Consider the following 15,464-nt stretch of genomic DNA (forward strand, 5'->3'; position numbering starts at 1 on the left):
CAACTCAATTTGTATTTGGATTACCTTGTGAGTGACAAACTGCCCTCGACAAGTGGCCTCAGATGGTACCATGTGTACATGCATTTCTCCACAACTAACTGCAAGCTTTTCTAAAGTAGTCATTTTGCTTTGACCTGAAGTATGTTAATAGCTTGGGATACACAGGCAAAATCAGGGAGTAGGATTACAGCTTTTAAGGTCGAGTTTCAGGTCACGTTTATAACTGACTGCACATGTGGACACATACATCTACACATGTAAGTTACAAAGTAGTAGGGGGTATTTTTAAACATTTAAACAAGAGGAAGTTTCTTATGGTGTTCTTAAAAATCTTCTGGGAAACTTATAAAAACAGTTTCTTTAGCCGAACTTATGTATCAAGAGCTCTGGGGCGGGACCTAAGAATCCGAAATTTAAAGAAATTCTCAAGTAATTCTGATACAGGTGGCCTAAGATCACATTTTAAGAATTATTATTCTACATAAACCTTTTAGAAAATTCTATGGACATGGACTATTATCCCAGTAAACTGAGTCTATTTTTAAGAGAATATAAATAACCAAAGTTCCTCCCATACCCCTTTTAGAGGAACTTGTATTATCAAATCTTAGGTTGTATTATAAACTATAGGAAGGGTGATAAAATTGTCAGATAAATGAAATGTAATAGATCCAGAAATAAACGCAAGTGCATAGAGACAATTTGTACATGATAATGTCAAAATTGCAAATGACAGGTTAAGTATTTTTAAAATAATGTTGGTAGGTAAACTAGCCATTGAAGAAAAAATGCCAGTATTCTATTTTCACTCCCTCATGCCGAAGTTTTAGATGGAACGAACATTAAAAAAGAGAAAGAAAAATAGAAAAACAGGCCAATATTTGTATAGAGTTTGGAAGGAAGAACATCTGAAGGATGATGCAAAAAACCAAAACCATATAGGAAAATATTCATAAATTTCACTATAATACAAAACTTGAAAACTGTCATAAACACACCACGTGCAAAGTCAAATGGGTACAGGGATTCCGCATTATGTGACAGAATTCATAATCTCAATATCTAGAGAGTTATCAGAAATCAAAAAAGAAAACCAACACCTTGACAGAAAATTGTACACAGAACACAAATCACAAACGAACAAATGGACAACACATGAAAAACTGGTTCAACTTCACCAGTAACCAAAAAGATGCAAATAAAAGATTATTAGCACTACTGTCCCCCCGATGAGCAAAAGCATAAAGACTGACAAGATCCTAACTAGGAAGTATGTGGGCAAACAGGTGTACCACCTGACAGCACAGATTGCTTCAACCTATCTGGAGGGCAGCAGGAAGTACCTGCTCAGAATTTTTCATCAATAGACTCCTCCTTTCTTGATCACACAAAATAATCTCACAAGTGAGCAAAGATAGGGACTCACTGAAGCTATAGATAATGACAGTAAAACATGACGGACCTATGTGGACGGTCAGGCGGCTACCCACAACATTCTCCTGGATCAAGAAAAAAAAGTGTCTAGAGAATTTATAAGAGAATTCCATTTATTAAAACTGTATGTTAAAGGTGAGACCAAGGGGAAATAGAGTGTTCAGGGTTGATTTTTATTTCATCACATTCTAGAGTTGGTAGCCACTGCCTTTTGCTGTTAGTGGTATCACCAAGACCCTAATCACACGTTCCTCCCTGAACCACCCTAAAGGCACGCTGGTAGAGATGTCCCTGGCCCCCTTGGAGCATGCCTGCCCCAACCCCAGCTCAGCAGGCAGCCAATTGCAGAGCCTCAGAGCGCACCTTGCCCAGCTCCTCACTTTTCAGATTAGAAAGCTGGCACCTGAGCCCGTGGCTTTAAACCCTGAGGTTAAAATGCTGGCATTCTATCTATTCTCAGATGAATCTCTTCTCAAAAGACACTCTCCCTCAAGCATGTGGGGCAAACGCATATGCAATTTTGTGAAAGTGCCCACAAATCGACTAGCAGTATTGGTTACAGTTAAACTGGCAAGGAGTGAAAATGCCTGGAGCAGCAAAGAGGTAGGCGCTGCAAGCTCAGCATTCAAAGCTACAGCTTTTTCCTGGCGTGTGTACGTCCAGAGGGAAGGAGGGAGTAAGGGACGTAACACATTGTTCTGTTAACGGGAATGTGCTTCCGACGCTGCCGCTGGTGTCCAGCCTTTTTAGCTAGTACGGTTTTATTTGAAACCTGAGTGTTTATGACAGCAATCAGGGGCCATGAACTTTCTGGCACAAGAGACTCCATCCACTTCATAATAATGGGGCCTTTAGAGGTGAAGAGGAGGCTGAATGTTAACACCCATCACAAAATCAGCACTCAGTCCCCCACTCAGAGTGGGGGGACTTGGCTTTCTTCTAGAGGCCGGGAGCTGGGAACCAGGAGAAGGGGGTCTCCGACTGGTCCCCTTGAGGGAGGCACAGAATACGTAGAGGACTGGTCTACACCTGCACTCTCTGATGGGGTAGCCAGCAGCCACAAGTGGCTACTTAAATGAAGTTAGTTGAAATTAGATACAATTAAAACCTCAGTTTCTCAGTCACACTAACCACACTGTAAGGGTCCAATAGCCACTTGTACCTAGCGACTGCCACAGTAGATGACTCAAGAAATAGAACATTCCATACTAGCACACATTCTGTTGGAAGCAATGGCCTAGACTGCGCTAAACCTTGCAGGTCTACAATCCTATAATACTTAGTACGTACTTAAAAAATATTAGTCAGATAGAACGTCTTGACATCTCCCATCCCTCATTTTGTACCCATGTTATGTAGTACTACAGCAGGAGAACATCGTCATAAAAACATCTTTGTATGACAACTCCCAACTCAAATGTTCAGGGCTAGTAATCATCTTGTGTGGTAGATAGAGCAGGAGAAAGAGACTGGCTTTCATTATCTACCCAAAGAACAAGATTTAAAGAAAAGGGAAACTAATAAAAGCAGTTCCCAGCTGGCAAGCAGTCAGTGTTGACCCAGAGGCACTAGGTAAGTAGTACTTACTCTGGTAGAAAAGGCATTGAACCAGGAGTTAAACCCGGTATTCCAGTCCTGGTCCATCAAAAAAAAAAAGCAGTGGCTCTCCACCCCTCCTGCACATTAGAATCCCCTGGTGAGCTTTTGAGAAAGATACCGTGCTATGTCCCATCCCCGCATTCTGATTTAATTAGTTTGGCTGCAACCTGGCTTTTGTCTTTTTTTTAAGCTCCCCAGGGGTTCCTAAAGTGTAGCCAACACTGAGAACCACCGAACCCAAGTGCTGTAGGCCTTGAGCCCACCACTTCACTCCCATGGACCTCGGTTTCCCCACTTGTAAGACAGTCTCTAAGGACCCTTCCAACTTTATTGGCTGAAGGTGGTTTTCTGTTTTGTTTGTTTTGTTTTAAAGAGACAGGATCTCACAGCGTTGCCCAGGCACGAACTCCCAGGCTCAAGTGATCCTCCCACCTCGGCCTCCCGTGCAGCTGGGACTACAGGTGCGCACCCCGACACCTGGCTGGCTGAAGGTTTTTAACTCAGGTCGGTGGACGCAGGGATGTTCACATTTGTGAAATTACAAGAGCTGCCCTACAGCGAAAGTGAAGTGAAGGAAACTATAGTCCCAGATAAAAGAGAACTCAAAGCTTGAGTTCACTTACAGTAGCAAGTGTGTGGCTCTAAGTTCATTTAATATACATTAAAAGGCTGTTTTATATTACATCCCTAATGAGTACAAAATGCACATTTACTTAACGAACGTTCTCCTTTCTCATTCTCCAGCAGTTCTGTGTGTAAATTTTATCTCTATCTTCTCCAGTCCTCGGAAAGCTCATTTTTTAAGGGAAGCTTCTTATTCTTCCCCTCACACTACTTAACACAAGCCTCAACAGGGCACAGGCACTCAGTTACTAGAAAAATAAAATACTGATTTACGTAAACTTCGACTAGGAAAAGTCAAGTTAGGTTATGAGAAAGCAACAAATGAAATCTGAAATTTCAGTGACTCAATACCACTAAGGTTTATTTCTCACTCGTATTAGGTGCCCAAGACTGGCTAGAAGGGGGCTTTGCTCCATGAAGTCACTGACACCAACACACTGCTTGGACAGTCACCAGGCAGATGAAGAGAAGAACACAGCAAACTCATCCATTTTCTCTGCTTCCACCTGGAAGTGCTGTGCATCAATCCTACCTAGAGCCCTCTGGACAAAAGTCATTACAGGTTCCAAGCTAACTGCAAGGGGGCAAAGGACCACTGTGGAATACGAAGACCTCATCTCTGCCACCTTAAGAGTTCCTGCTTTGAGAAGTCAGCTGGAAACTCAGAGGTAGCCGCCCAAAGGGGTTTCAATAAGAGTATTGGAGTTGGGGGACAGAGAGGGTGTGGTGGGGTAGAGTCAAGTACTCTACCCATGGCCACTATCATTTTAGAAAGATTTCTGAAGATTTTTTGCCTAGAGTTTTTCATATTCTAAGCCCTATATTTACGTATAGTTATTATAAGTTAGACTGAAAGCTTCACAAAGGCACAGATGTCCATTTTCGCTGCCGTATAACCAGACCCTGGCATATAATAATCGCTCAATTATTTTTCATGAATGAATGATGAATGAACAGTGGTTGCAAGTAATTACAAGAAAAGGGTGATAAATGAAAAGCCACAGATAAACTTCCTGGTCAACATACGATTAAGAGGTTTGAATTATAAACAAAATTAAACAACAACATAAAAATATGGAGTCCAGGTTAACCTTTTTGATTTCAGTTTGTTACACAGCTTACACATTCTGTCAGAATCATGGAGTTCCAGTTTAAGTCATAACTTGTTGTATTTCAGCAATGAACAGACCGGACCATTTCTTTTATGGGCTTACACCAGGGTTTCTCAGCCTTGGCATTGTTGACATGCGGGGCTAGGGGTAATTCATTATTGTGGGGGTGCTGTCTTATATATTAGTACTTAGCACCCCTGGCCTCTACTCACTAGATGCCAGTAGCAAACCCCTCGCTCACAACACTTTTGACAACCAAAAATGTCTCCAGACATTGCCAAATGGCTCTTGGGGGCCAAATTGCCTCCTCATGCAACTCTTTGCAGAAGTAGCCAGGCAAAACATCCTAAGTTACAGGGGAAAAAACAAACACACTAGGAAAACAGGTCAATGATAATAAGTACGCAGAAAGAACTTCAAGGGTAATTAACTGGAGATGGATTATGGTCATGCGACAATGTGAATGTACTTAATGCCAGTGAACTGTGCACTTAAAATTTACCATCTTTACCATTTTTACGTTATATGTATTTTACAATTTTTTTAAACACTGACTCTTTTGACAAGATGATTAGCTGCATAACATTACCAGTAGACAATTGTGTGCAATATTGTATTTTGTATTAAGACACATTTTCTATATGTACAATATAACCATGATAATTGAGCAACTGAGAGAAAAACTAAGATAAATATAAAAATTATTAGAAGACACATAAACTAATGTTGTAATAAAGAACTGAAATAACCAGCTTTAAAAAAGTAATCAAGCTCACCACTAAGAAGCTCTACTGGTACCAGAAGAGTATTCTCAGACACTCTCAGCTCTCTGGGTTTTGCCAGATATGTACACAGCTGGCACTTAATCTACAATGGGTTTACAAGAGCTCTGTAGGTATTCTCAAGATGTATGGGTGTGAGTGCACCAACGTTCAAGGACAGAAGTCCTGGTTCTTCTGTGGAACTATAGCTTTTTGACATGAAGAACCTTGCTTGATAAGCCGTTGCTATAGTATCTTGATATGTTCATTCAGTGCCATCCTGAGATCTAAGAAGGGCCCCTTCCCTGGGCTCTACATTTTAGAGGACTTCAAATAACACAAAATATACACTTACTAATGAACACGTGGTGCCTCCGTCCTTGGGATCAGCATTCAGTGCAGACACAGAATGACTGCAACTTTCAACACCACTCTGGAGACTAAGACCCCTTCAGGCCCTGGGGAAATACCTCTCCACACCTCTTGCCCCATGTCCTTGAAATAAGACAATGGTGCCCAGTTCCCTTGAAGGCTCATGGGTTTTATCATTGCCAATGCCAGAGACTACACTGCTTTGCTATGGGGAGAGGAATCAGGGGCAAAGATGTCTAGGTAAGAGACACATGAACATGCTATCCTTCCTTTCAGATAGCAGACATGCAGAAGATTCTTAGATAATGGAATATCACTTCCCACTTGGGCCAAGGCTCCAAGTCCTTGCTTCTCCACATGTTCTAATCGTGGCTCCAGACATGCTAAGTATTTGCAACCACTGCAACAGGACAGATGAGGAATACTTTCCAGTACTGAACAATTCCTATTACTTACACATGTTTATACCCGGGTGCAGGCATAACATGTTCAAAGATAGTGATTCTTTACCTTGGCAATTGGATGGAGATTGAGTAGTAGAGTTGCAATTTATCTTTACTTTTGAAATATTAAATGTTTTTAATTTAAAATTAAAAATGTAAGATCTAAATTTTGATAAAATATACTTAAACATTTAAGCAGACTATGGGATTACATTCTCTCATACCCCAGCCCCACGAATATCGGGGTGGTCTTGGAGGTACTGAGACATGGATGGAGCACGTTACTCTCTGTAGCACCCACATTCCGTCAGAACCATTGAGTCCCAGTTTAAGTCATAACTTGGTGTATTTCAGCAATGAACAGACCAGACCATTTCCTTTGTGGGCTTACACCAGGCTTTCTCAGCCTTGGCACTGTTGACGTGTGGGGCTGGGGTAATTCATTATCGTGGGGGTCCTGTCTTATGTATTAGTACTTAGCACCCCTGGCCTCTACTCACTAGATGCCAGTAGCAAACCCCTTGCTCACGACACTTTTGACAACCAAAAGTGTCTCCAGACATTGCCAAATGGTTCTTGGGGGCCAAATTGCTTGGGGGCCACGTGCTCTGTCTCCCTCTCACGAGTGCCAGGCCAGGGTCCTGCACATTAGGGAGTGCTCACCATCAACGTGGCCGCCAGGCACCCAACACAAACTCAGCTGGAAAACAGAATTTAAACGTAAAACCATGGAAACAGGGAGAATTTTCCTGCCGCTAAAGGGCAGGAGTTGAGCTGTCTTCAAGGGAGGTGGGGCCAGGTCTGACCTGCACAGAGCTCTGATCCAGGGGAGGCGGGAGGAAGTTACCTTATCACCAAGGACTGCATTCCATGAAATGCCTGATCCAGTTTAAAAACACAGTACTGTGCCAAGGGTTGGCACACCTAGGTATCTCGTACCCATTGTGGCTTCTAACCTTTTGCCCCAACCCCCAAAAGTTTGCCATCTCCTCATTGGCTTTGATATAAAACATTTTACATCATACTAGGTGAAATCAGTCAGTCACAAAAAGACAGACACTGTATTATTCCACATATATGAGGTACCTGGAATGGTCAAATTCAGAGACAGAAAGTAGAATGGAGGTTTCCAGGGGACATGGGGGGAGAAGAGATTGGGAAGTTAGTGTTTAATGGGGACAAGGTTTCAGTTTTGCAAGACGAAGAGTTCTGGAGAAGGACAGTCGTGATGGTTGCACAATAATATGAATGCCGATGAGTTGCTAATTGTCACTGAATTGTTAAAAATGGCTGTGGTAAGTTCTATGTTACATATATTTTGCCACAAAAACAAATAAGCAAAAGCAGGGGTGACAGAACATGTTAGAGACAGTGAGAAGCTTGACCACCTTGAACAGAGGGCATGGGTTAGCAGGTAGGTAGAAGGTCCTGTCCTAAGTAAGAGTTGGGAACATTACTGTATTTATGGAAGAGGCACTAATTGATTTTAATCCTTTGCCACTGTAGTAAAACCCACACTACTGGACTTCAGGGGAAGAGGTTGATGGGGTGAATTTTCCAATCAGGCTAGTATACCGGGGATGGTTTCAGCTTCAGAAGAGACTCTTTTCAAGTGTTCAGAGTCCAGCTATTGAACTTCTGTGTTCCTGCCTCTAGTCCACAGCTCTGCTGAGTTGCTCCTAATGACAGCTCAGACCCAGCCATGGACAAGTCACAGCCCATGAGCAACCTGGACAGACTCAGGTGTTCAGAGCCCATTATTTCTCCAGAGCTGCTCATCTCCAGCCCTAGGCTTCCTTTCCAATTACACACTGATGGGCCTGGTAGCAGGGGAAGGAGGAGACAGGCCCTGGGCAGCTGCCAGCATTAGTCACGCAAGGCCAAATTCGTTTTCAGCAGGGGAGGCGTGCATCTGCTCTGTTTTTAGCAACACAGATCATTCCCCACTACCTCCGCACAACTTTTCAAAAACACCCACCCACTTGAAAAGATCAACCGAAATGAAATCTGCTGGAGTAGAATATACACCATCCAAATGCGTGGACTAATTTCATTTTCTTTCAGGCGTGGGGTGGGAAGTTATTCAACATGGTAAACATAATTCCATCTGTTAGGAGTTGTGTTTCTCATCTCAAAACCAAGAGGCGGCTACCAAGACCTGCCTGCCAGGAAGAGGAAGGGCAGGGGTACACACCTTGGTGCAGACATTTTCTAACAAACTCACTGTTGCGGCCGGGCGCGGTGGCTCACGCCTGTAATCCTAGCACTCTGGGAGGCCGAGGCGGGTGGATCGTTTGAGCTCAGGAGTTCGAAACCAGCCTGAGCAAGAGCGAGACCCCGTCTCTACCAAAAATAGAAAGAAATTAATCGGACAGCTAAAAATACATAGAAAAAAAAATTAGCCGGGCATGGTGGCGTGTGCCTGTAGTCCCAGCTACTCGGGAGGCTCAGGCAGGAGGATCGCTTGAGCCCAGGAGTTTGAGGTTGCTGTGAGCTATGATGACACCACAGCACTCTAGCCCGGGCAAGACAGTGAGACTCTGTCTCAAAAAAAAAAAAAAAAAACCTCACTATTGCAAGTTTACCAAATGATATGCTCAAGTTAATACAAAACATAAGTTAGTGCTAGGAGGATGTTTGGTCAATAATAACCAACCCTCTAGAAAAGGAGACAAGACCAAAATGCTCGAAAGGATGAAAACAGGCAATCAATGATCAAAGGCTAGAGGATAAGGTACAAACTTTTAGTGCTGTTGGTGCTCAGGGAGGAGCAATGATCACTCTAACCAAACCACCTCTTCACGCGACACCTGCATCCCAAACTCAATCCATCCCAACGCAGATTCTTGATTTTTTCCTGTCACATTGTTCCAAATCTCTCTCTTCTGCACCCCCATTGTAAACCCTTCATGAACTACCTCTGCCTGCATCCTCAGCCTGAAACATGACTGTCCCCTACGCCCATGGCTTCTAGTTGCACTGGCCTCCTTTCCTTACCTTAGCACATGACAAGGTCTCAGGACTTCAGCACACACAGCTCCTGCCTGGGACCCTTTCGCTCTCAGCCCACCACATCCTGAGTCTTCCATGGCTGGCTCCTTTCCACAACCCTCCTCCCTCAAGAAGCCCAGCCTTGCTAAACACCCCTACACTTCAGAGCAGGCTCCTTCATTCTCCCTCCCGTATTCTCATCCACTTTCTTCCATGTCTACTGCCATTAGTCACAATCCTTTGTCTCGCTTGTGTGTTCATGTTCACTGCCCGTTCAGGCTCTGAGCCTGCCAAAACATCAGGGCCACAACTGTCCAACCATCTGCCCCCATGACCCAACTCAGTGCACAGGGTAAGCATTTGAATTATTTGTGGAATGTACCAATCACAAAAGGCTCAAGGGAAACCGAATCAGACATATTAGGAGGAAAAGAATTTCATAGATACTACCTTGTCTTCTTTTTTAGAGAAACCAACTGAAAAGTCAACAAAAAGAATGCTCATGACAGCAGCTAACACATATGGAGTGCTACATACCAGACACTATTCTAAGTACTTGCCACATATTAGCCCATTTCATTCTCAGAGCAGCCCTAGACAAACTACCATCCCCATTTTACAGATGAAGTAACAGGCACGCAAAGATCGCTAACTCATGCAAGGTTACAAAGCTAGGAATGGCTGAACCAGGATCCCAATCCAGACAGGCTGGCTTCACGGGCCTTGTTCCCTGCACAGACTCTTGCAAGTAGCTACTCTCCCTCACTTCCCACTTATGCCTCAATCCCAGGAAGGGAACCTTCTGTTCCCTTCACTCCACTGAGAAGATTCTGGCCTCGACCACCAATGATCTCTCAGTTGCTAACCCCAATGGGCACTTGACATCCGTAGAGCAGCTTCCTGGTTTGGCAGTTTCACATGCATCATCATCAACAGCAACAAAGAAGAATACAAGGGCTCACAAGCCCCAATATCCAAAAAAACTCTAGCTACAACGTATCATCTAGTCCTGTTCAGCGCACATTTGAGCTCCCCACCCCTCAGAACCAGCACTTACTGTTTCATCTTCCAGTTTGAGCCGGAGGGTCTTGTCTCCCTCTTTGTAGTCCTTGGTTAACTCAGCCGAGCACCACACTTCATCAGGGTCAGGGATCCAGACCCTTGTGCACTGAAAAAGATTAGAACAGAAGTTTCTAAATATGTGTCATTATCCAGGAGGGGCCCATTAGGAAAACTTTTAAAGCCATCTGCATATACATACGCCCCTTCGGATTTCAACTCACAAGATGATCCATGTTAACAGACTAATAACTCACGGGACTGGGAGCCAAGGGCACCTTGTAGATCTCAACAGAACATCACAGATCAAGGAAATTAAAATTCCAGAGAGACTGCTGGGCTTGCATTTGGTTATATCTTCCAGAGTTTTATACTATTATCTCAAAGGGTGTTACTCAACAGCTATGTCAGAAGAAGTACTAGCATACTACAAACAAACAACACAACACACGCAAAGAAACATCAAGACCGTACAGCAAATCTTCAAAGGTCAGGAATCTCTGCTGCGATATTCTGCAGTCAGGGACAAGATTATTTTCCTGCAGAAGTGAAAGAAAGTGGTCAGCATATTTAAGTATCTCCGAGTTGTCAGACAACTCAATTTATTCGTCCATTCCTTAAGTCACAAATATACCCAAAAATCTCACTCAACCTCCTCCCAGCAGCTCTGATTTGCAGACCAAAGGCATTGACCTGGCCAAGTCCTGGCAGGAAGAAACACAGCCCTTGGTAAGTAGCAATAGAGGAGCAACTTCCAGTAATGTGCCCAACACATTCTCAATGTAACTTAGGGATTCTCAGCCCTGACTTGTCCATTAGAATCACCTGGGGAGCTTTGACAACACCAATTCTGGGTTCTACATCAGATTAACAGTCAGGATCTGAGGCGACAGAAAAGCTACCAAGGAGACTAACATGTACAGCAAAGAACAGCAGCATCTGAATCTACTGGCTGTCACTCCTGACATCAGCCTCTGCACAGCTGTCAAATTTCTAAGTTTTTATCTCATAGGTAAGCAACGTCCACAGGGCCTATCTGCTTTAGAAGCTACCAGTGCACATGCGCGCACACATACATACGGCTTCACGGCCAAAGTATATTCTTAGCAAACCTGACATAAAAGGCTCTTTTGACCAAGAGCTCAACCAGAACATGTGCTTGGGTCAACATAATCCATCTCATTCTGGAGTGACATCCCTGAGCACAGACCCTGTGGCCAGTCAGGTACCTGTGCACAGGCTGTCAGCTAGATTTTGGTTCTGCCTTTTAAAAACAAAAGTGTTTTCCTCCAAGGGATCACTTTTTTTTTTTTTAAGGTAAAACTTTGACGTCTACTATACTCGTCTCTAATTCACTATTGAGCAGTGAAAGTCATAAGGCAACAGAATCAGTACTAATCAATGAGAAAGCAAATCGACCAACTTGCATCCTTGACGTCCCAACTCAGGGTATAAGCCAAAGCCATTTGTTTTCCACACTACAGAGAAACAAGTTGACAGAATATTAACCTTCTGCCTGCCTTACACATCAAGATGTTACTGTATTTTTATAGTCAAAACTACAGAACTTAGAGTAACAAAGAGCTTTATAGTATCTGAGCAAATGTTCTGAGTTCTCTCCAGAGAAAACTTTCTGAGCATTGGCTGACCTTAACTGTCAACGTTTCTTCTGCCCTTGGGTGTTCTAACTTACCTTCTCCACTGTCCCTTAAGCCATCCTTCCAGCTGGAATGACTTTAAGACTGTCCCTATGTTTCAGGTGAGTGTCCTTTCTTTGGCTTCGCTACACTTCTCTCTGGTTGCTCTCTGTTCTGAGTTACGCTCCTGGAACCTCCCCTGCCAGGCAGCACACCCAAGAAATCTTACCCAAAGCAAAGTCTCCACTCCGTGTACATCACATCAGGAGTGTCTCAAGATAACAGAATGACTAACAGAGGAGAACGGGGAAAATTCCAACAGGAACCAAATGGAGGTGGTGATGTGTGGATACCAGGGGTGAGGACCCCACCCCCCTTCTTCACCCTGCAGCCATGTGCCAGTCATCGGGCAGTTAATTGCATCCAGCACTGGGGGAATCTCACTGCCTGGCTCTCTGTTTAATTCTTCATCCAGGAAAATTCATCTCTCTCCTGTCTAAACAGACTACAAGCCCCTGGTATACAGAAAATGGGCTAGTGAGATTTTCCCATATCCACAAAACCTATCACAACAGCAAGGGCATAGCGGGGCCCTAACGATACTTCAGCTCTTTGCTCCTCCAAGTGAGGACCTCAGCATCACCACTCAGAAGCATGTTAGAGATGCAGAATCTCAGCTTCCACCTGGACCCGTCAAATCAGAATCTGTGCGCCTATTTGCTCTTCTGCTCCTGCAACATGATCTCATACTTTCCTGCCTTTGTAAACAGGTCAGCAAACTACAGTTGTGGGCCAAATCAGGCACCCTGTTTTTGTACAGCCCAGGAGTTAAGAATAGCTTTTAAATTGTTAAATAGTTAAAAAGTTAAAAGAATGATATTCACATAACATGAAAAAGTTGTACGAAAATCAAATATTGGTGACCATAAATAAAGTTTTATTGGAATACAGCCATGCTCATTCATTATTATCTGTGTAATACTTTCACATTTCAATGGCAGATTTAGTAACTGTGACAGAAACCCTATGGCCCAAAGCCTAAAATATCTACTATCTGACCCTTTACAGAAGGGTTGCCAACCTCTGCCCTTGCTCTTGCTCTTTCCTCAGTCCAGAGAGCCCTTCCTCGCATGTCCACGTGGGGACAGTCCATGTTCCAGCACCATATCCTCACTGAACACTTCCTTCCCTGGCCCCTACGAAGTTAGCCCTACCCAACTACAAGTTGCCACAATAAATTCCTCTATGATTAGCTTTCTTTCTGGTTTTGTAGTCATTGCTTGCACATCAGTTTCATCTCATTGCAGAGAGGTCTTTCGGATATACTATAGGACAATCTCGGTATCCCTGGGATCTGGTACATCCCTGGCGCATAGCAGATGCTCACTAAATGTTCGCCGAGTACAGGGATCAAACAGACTGTGCATTTATGGGGCACCTGGTTATATCTAACACACATTGTGATAAGCACCATGTAATCAAGTACAAACATGGAGATCTATACCCTGAACTTAAGGTACATATAATCTAGTTGGGAAGGTAATTCACACAGAAATACACTCTGATGGAGTGATGTGACCAATTCCTAAGGACAGTAATGGCTATTCACTGCGGGAAGAGGAGATAGGGAAAAAGGGGCAACAAAAGTTAATGCCAACTTCAAATGACAGGAAGTAGGTGGCCAAATTCTCATGTAACTTTTAAAAGGATATTGTGTATACAGATCTGACCAAGCTGTGAGATTCAAACCCAGTAAATATCTGGACCACTAGCATGGGACGCCACTCAGTCCCCACAATATAGACCCATGTGGACATGCGCTGAGATCACTGTGGCTCGTTGTTACAGCAGAATGAAGTCAGTCCTCTGTTGTGTGGGTGCAGGATGGTTGACATCTGCAGGCAGCAGCCCCTGATTCCTTCTCCCTCACTTTTATCCTACTTCAGATTCTCAGCTTAAAGTGCCTATAAATTACTGAGCAGGGCTGTTTACCCAATGTCACACATACCATGCATAATGAGGGATTTATAGATCTTCCACGGGTAATTTTAAATATAATCAAATTTTGCCTTACATGCTGGCTTTGCAAACACCCCCTCCAACAACCTATCCACCAAGGAAGATGCATCGCCTCTGAAATGTACAAAGCAGTATACCATCAGGGTGAAATAAATGGCCAAGAAAGCAGACACACAAACTAAGAAGGGAGAGACAGTGCCACAGTAGCTAGCAAAGACTTAAGGAAGACAGATCTGAGCTTTGGAGATAGAAAGGATTTGGAAGGGAAGGGTTTCTCTTTGGGGTGATGAAAATGTTCTACATAGTCAGAAAGAGGTGGTACATGCACAACATTGTAGATATACTAAACGTCACTGAGCTGTTCACTTTAGAATTATTAGTTTCCTACTATGTGAATTTTACCTCCATTTAAACACACATGCACACACCGTTCTGGTTGCAGAGGCTACAAGCAGTATCTTGTACACCCTCTCTCCTGACGTGGGTTTTCACTCCTAGTCTACGGAGAAGCAGTAAGAGAAAACGTTTTCACAGAAAGCCATCATTTTATGAGCCAGATAGAAACTCTCTAGAAATAAGGTTCCACGTTGCCTTTTAGTTTCTCACCTTCAAGGAATTCCTTCAAACCAATCTGACCTCCACCAGACTTACTGTAAGGCAGCACACTGTCGGAAAGACACGCTCACTCACATAACCCAATTACAGTGCTACTCGATTCGTCACCACCCCGTTTTAACGATGCTTAATTTGATGATATCAAAGTAAATAAGATAGCAAGTCTGACCTAATTATCAAAGAAGAGCTTGTGATTTTGGAAAGAGCCCTCTATATTTCCTGGAGAAGGCCGATGTCTACGTCAAGTGCAAATGCATTAGTACCAAGCTACTCTCTGCAGCCCCCTGTTGGTTTCTCCAGCTGCAGGGCCATCTCTGACAGTCCTACACACAGCTGGAGGCAGCGGCTGCCTACGTCAACAGGGTTCAGTCCTGAATGCATATGAGCATCACCTGGGAGCTTTTACAATCCCCCCCCCAACCCACCCACCTACCCAAGACTACTTCCATCCATCTCTGGGAGTGGGAACCACGCAGTGTTTTTCTTTGAAGCTCCCCAGATCAACCCAATATTCAAGGAAGTTTGAGAACCAACAGTTCATGTGGCTTGACTCAAACTGTGATTTGAAGGGTATCACAGACACACATGTGCCCAGAGGCCTCGCCCCACCAGCTTGTGGTTGAACATGAAATTTCAGCCTGTGGATTCTTTCTCCCGAGTTGAAGGACTCCCTCCAAAAAGCCACAGCTAAAATGTAAACACACTCTCCATAAGAGCACGACATTTATCCATTTACATGAATTACCATGCAGTACAGTACTGTGGCTAAGTGTATGGGCTCTAGGGTCAAACAGCTCT

This window comes from Propithecus coquereli, unplaced genomic scaffold, assembly GCF_000956105.1.
Source record: "Propithecus coquereli isolate 6110/MARCELLA unplaced genomic scaffold, Pcoq_1.0 Scaffold1073, whole genome shotgun sequence".
Lineage (NCBI taxonomy): Eukaryota > Metazoa > Chordata > Mammalia > Primates > Indriidae > Propithecus > Propithecus coquereli.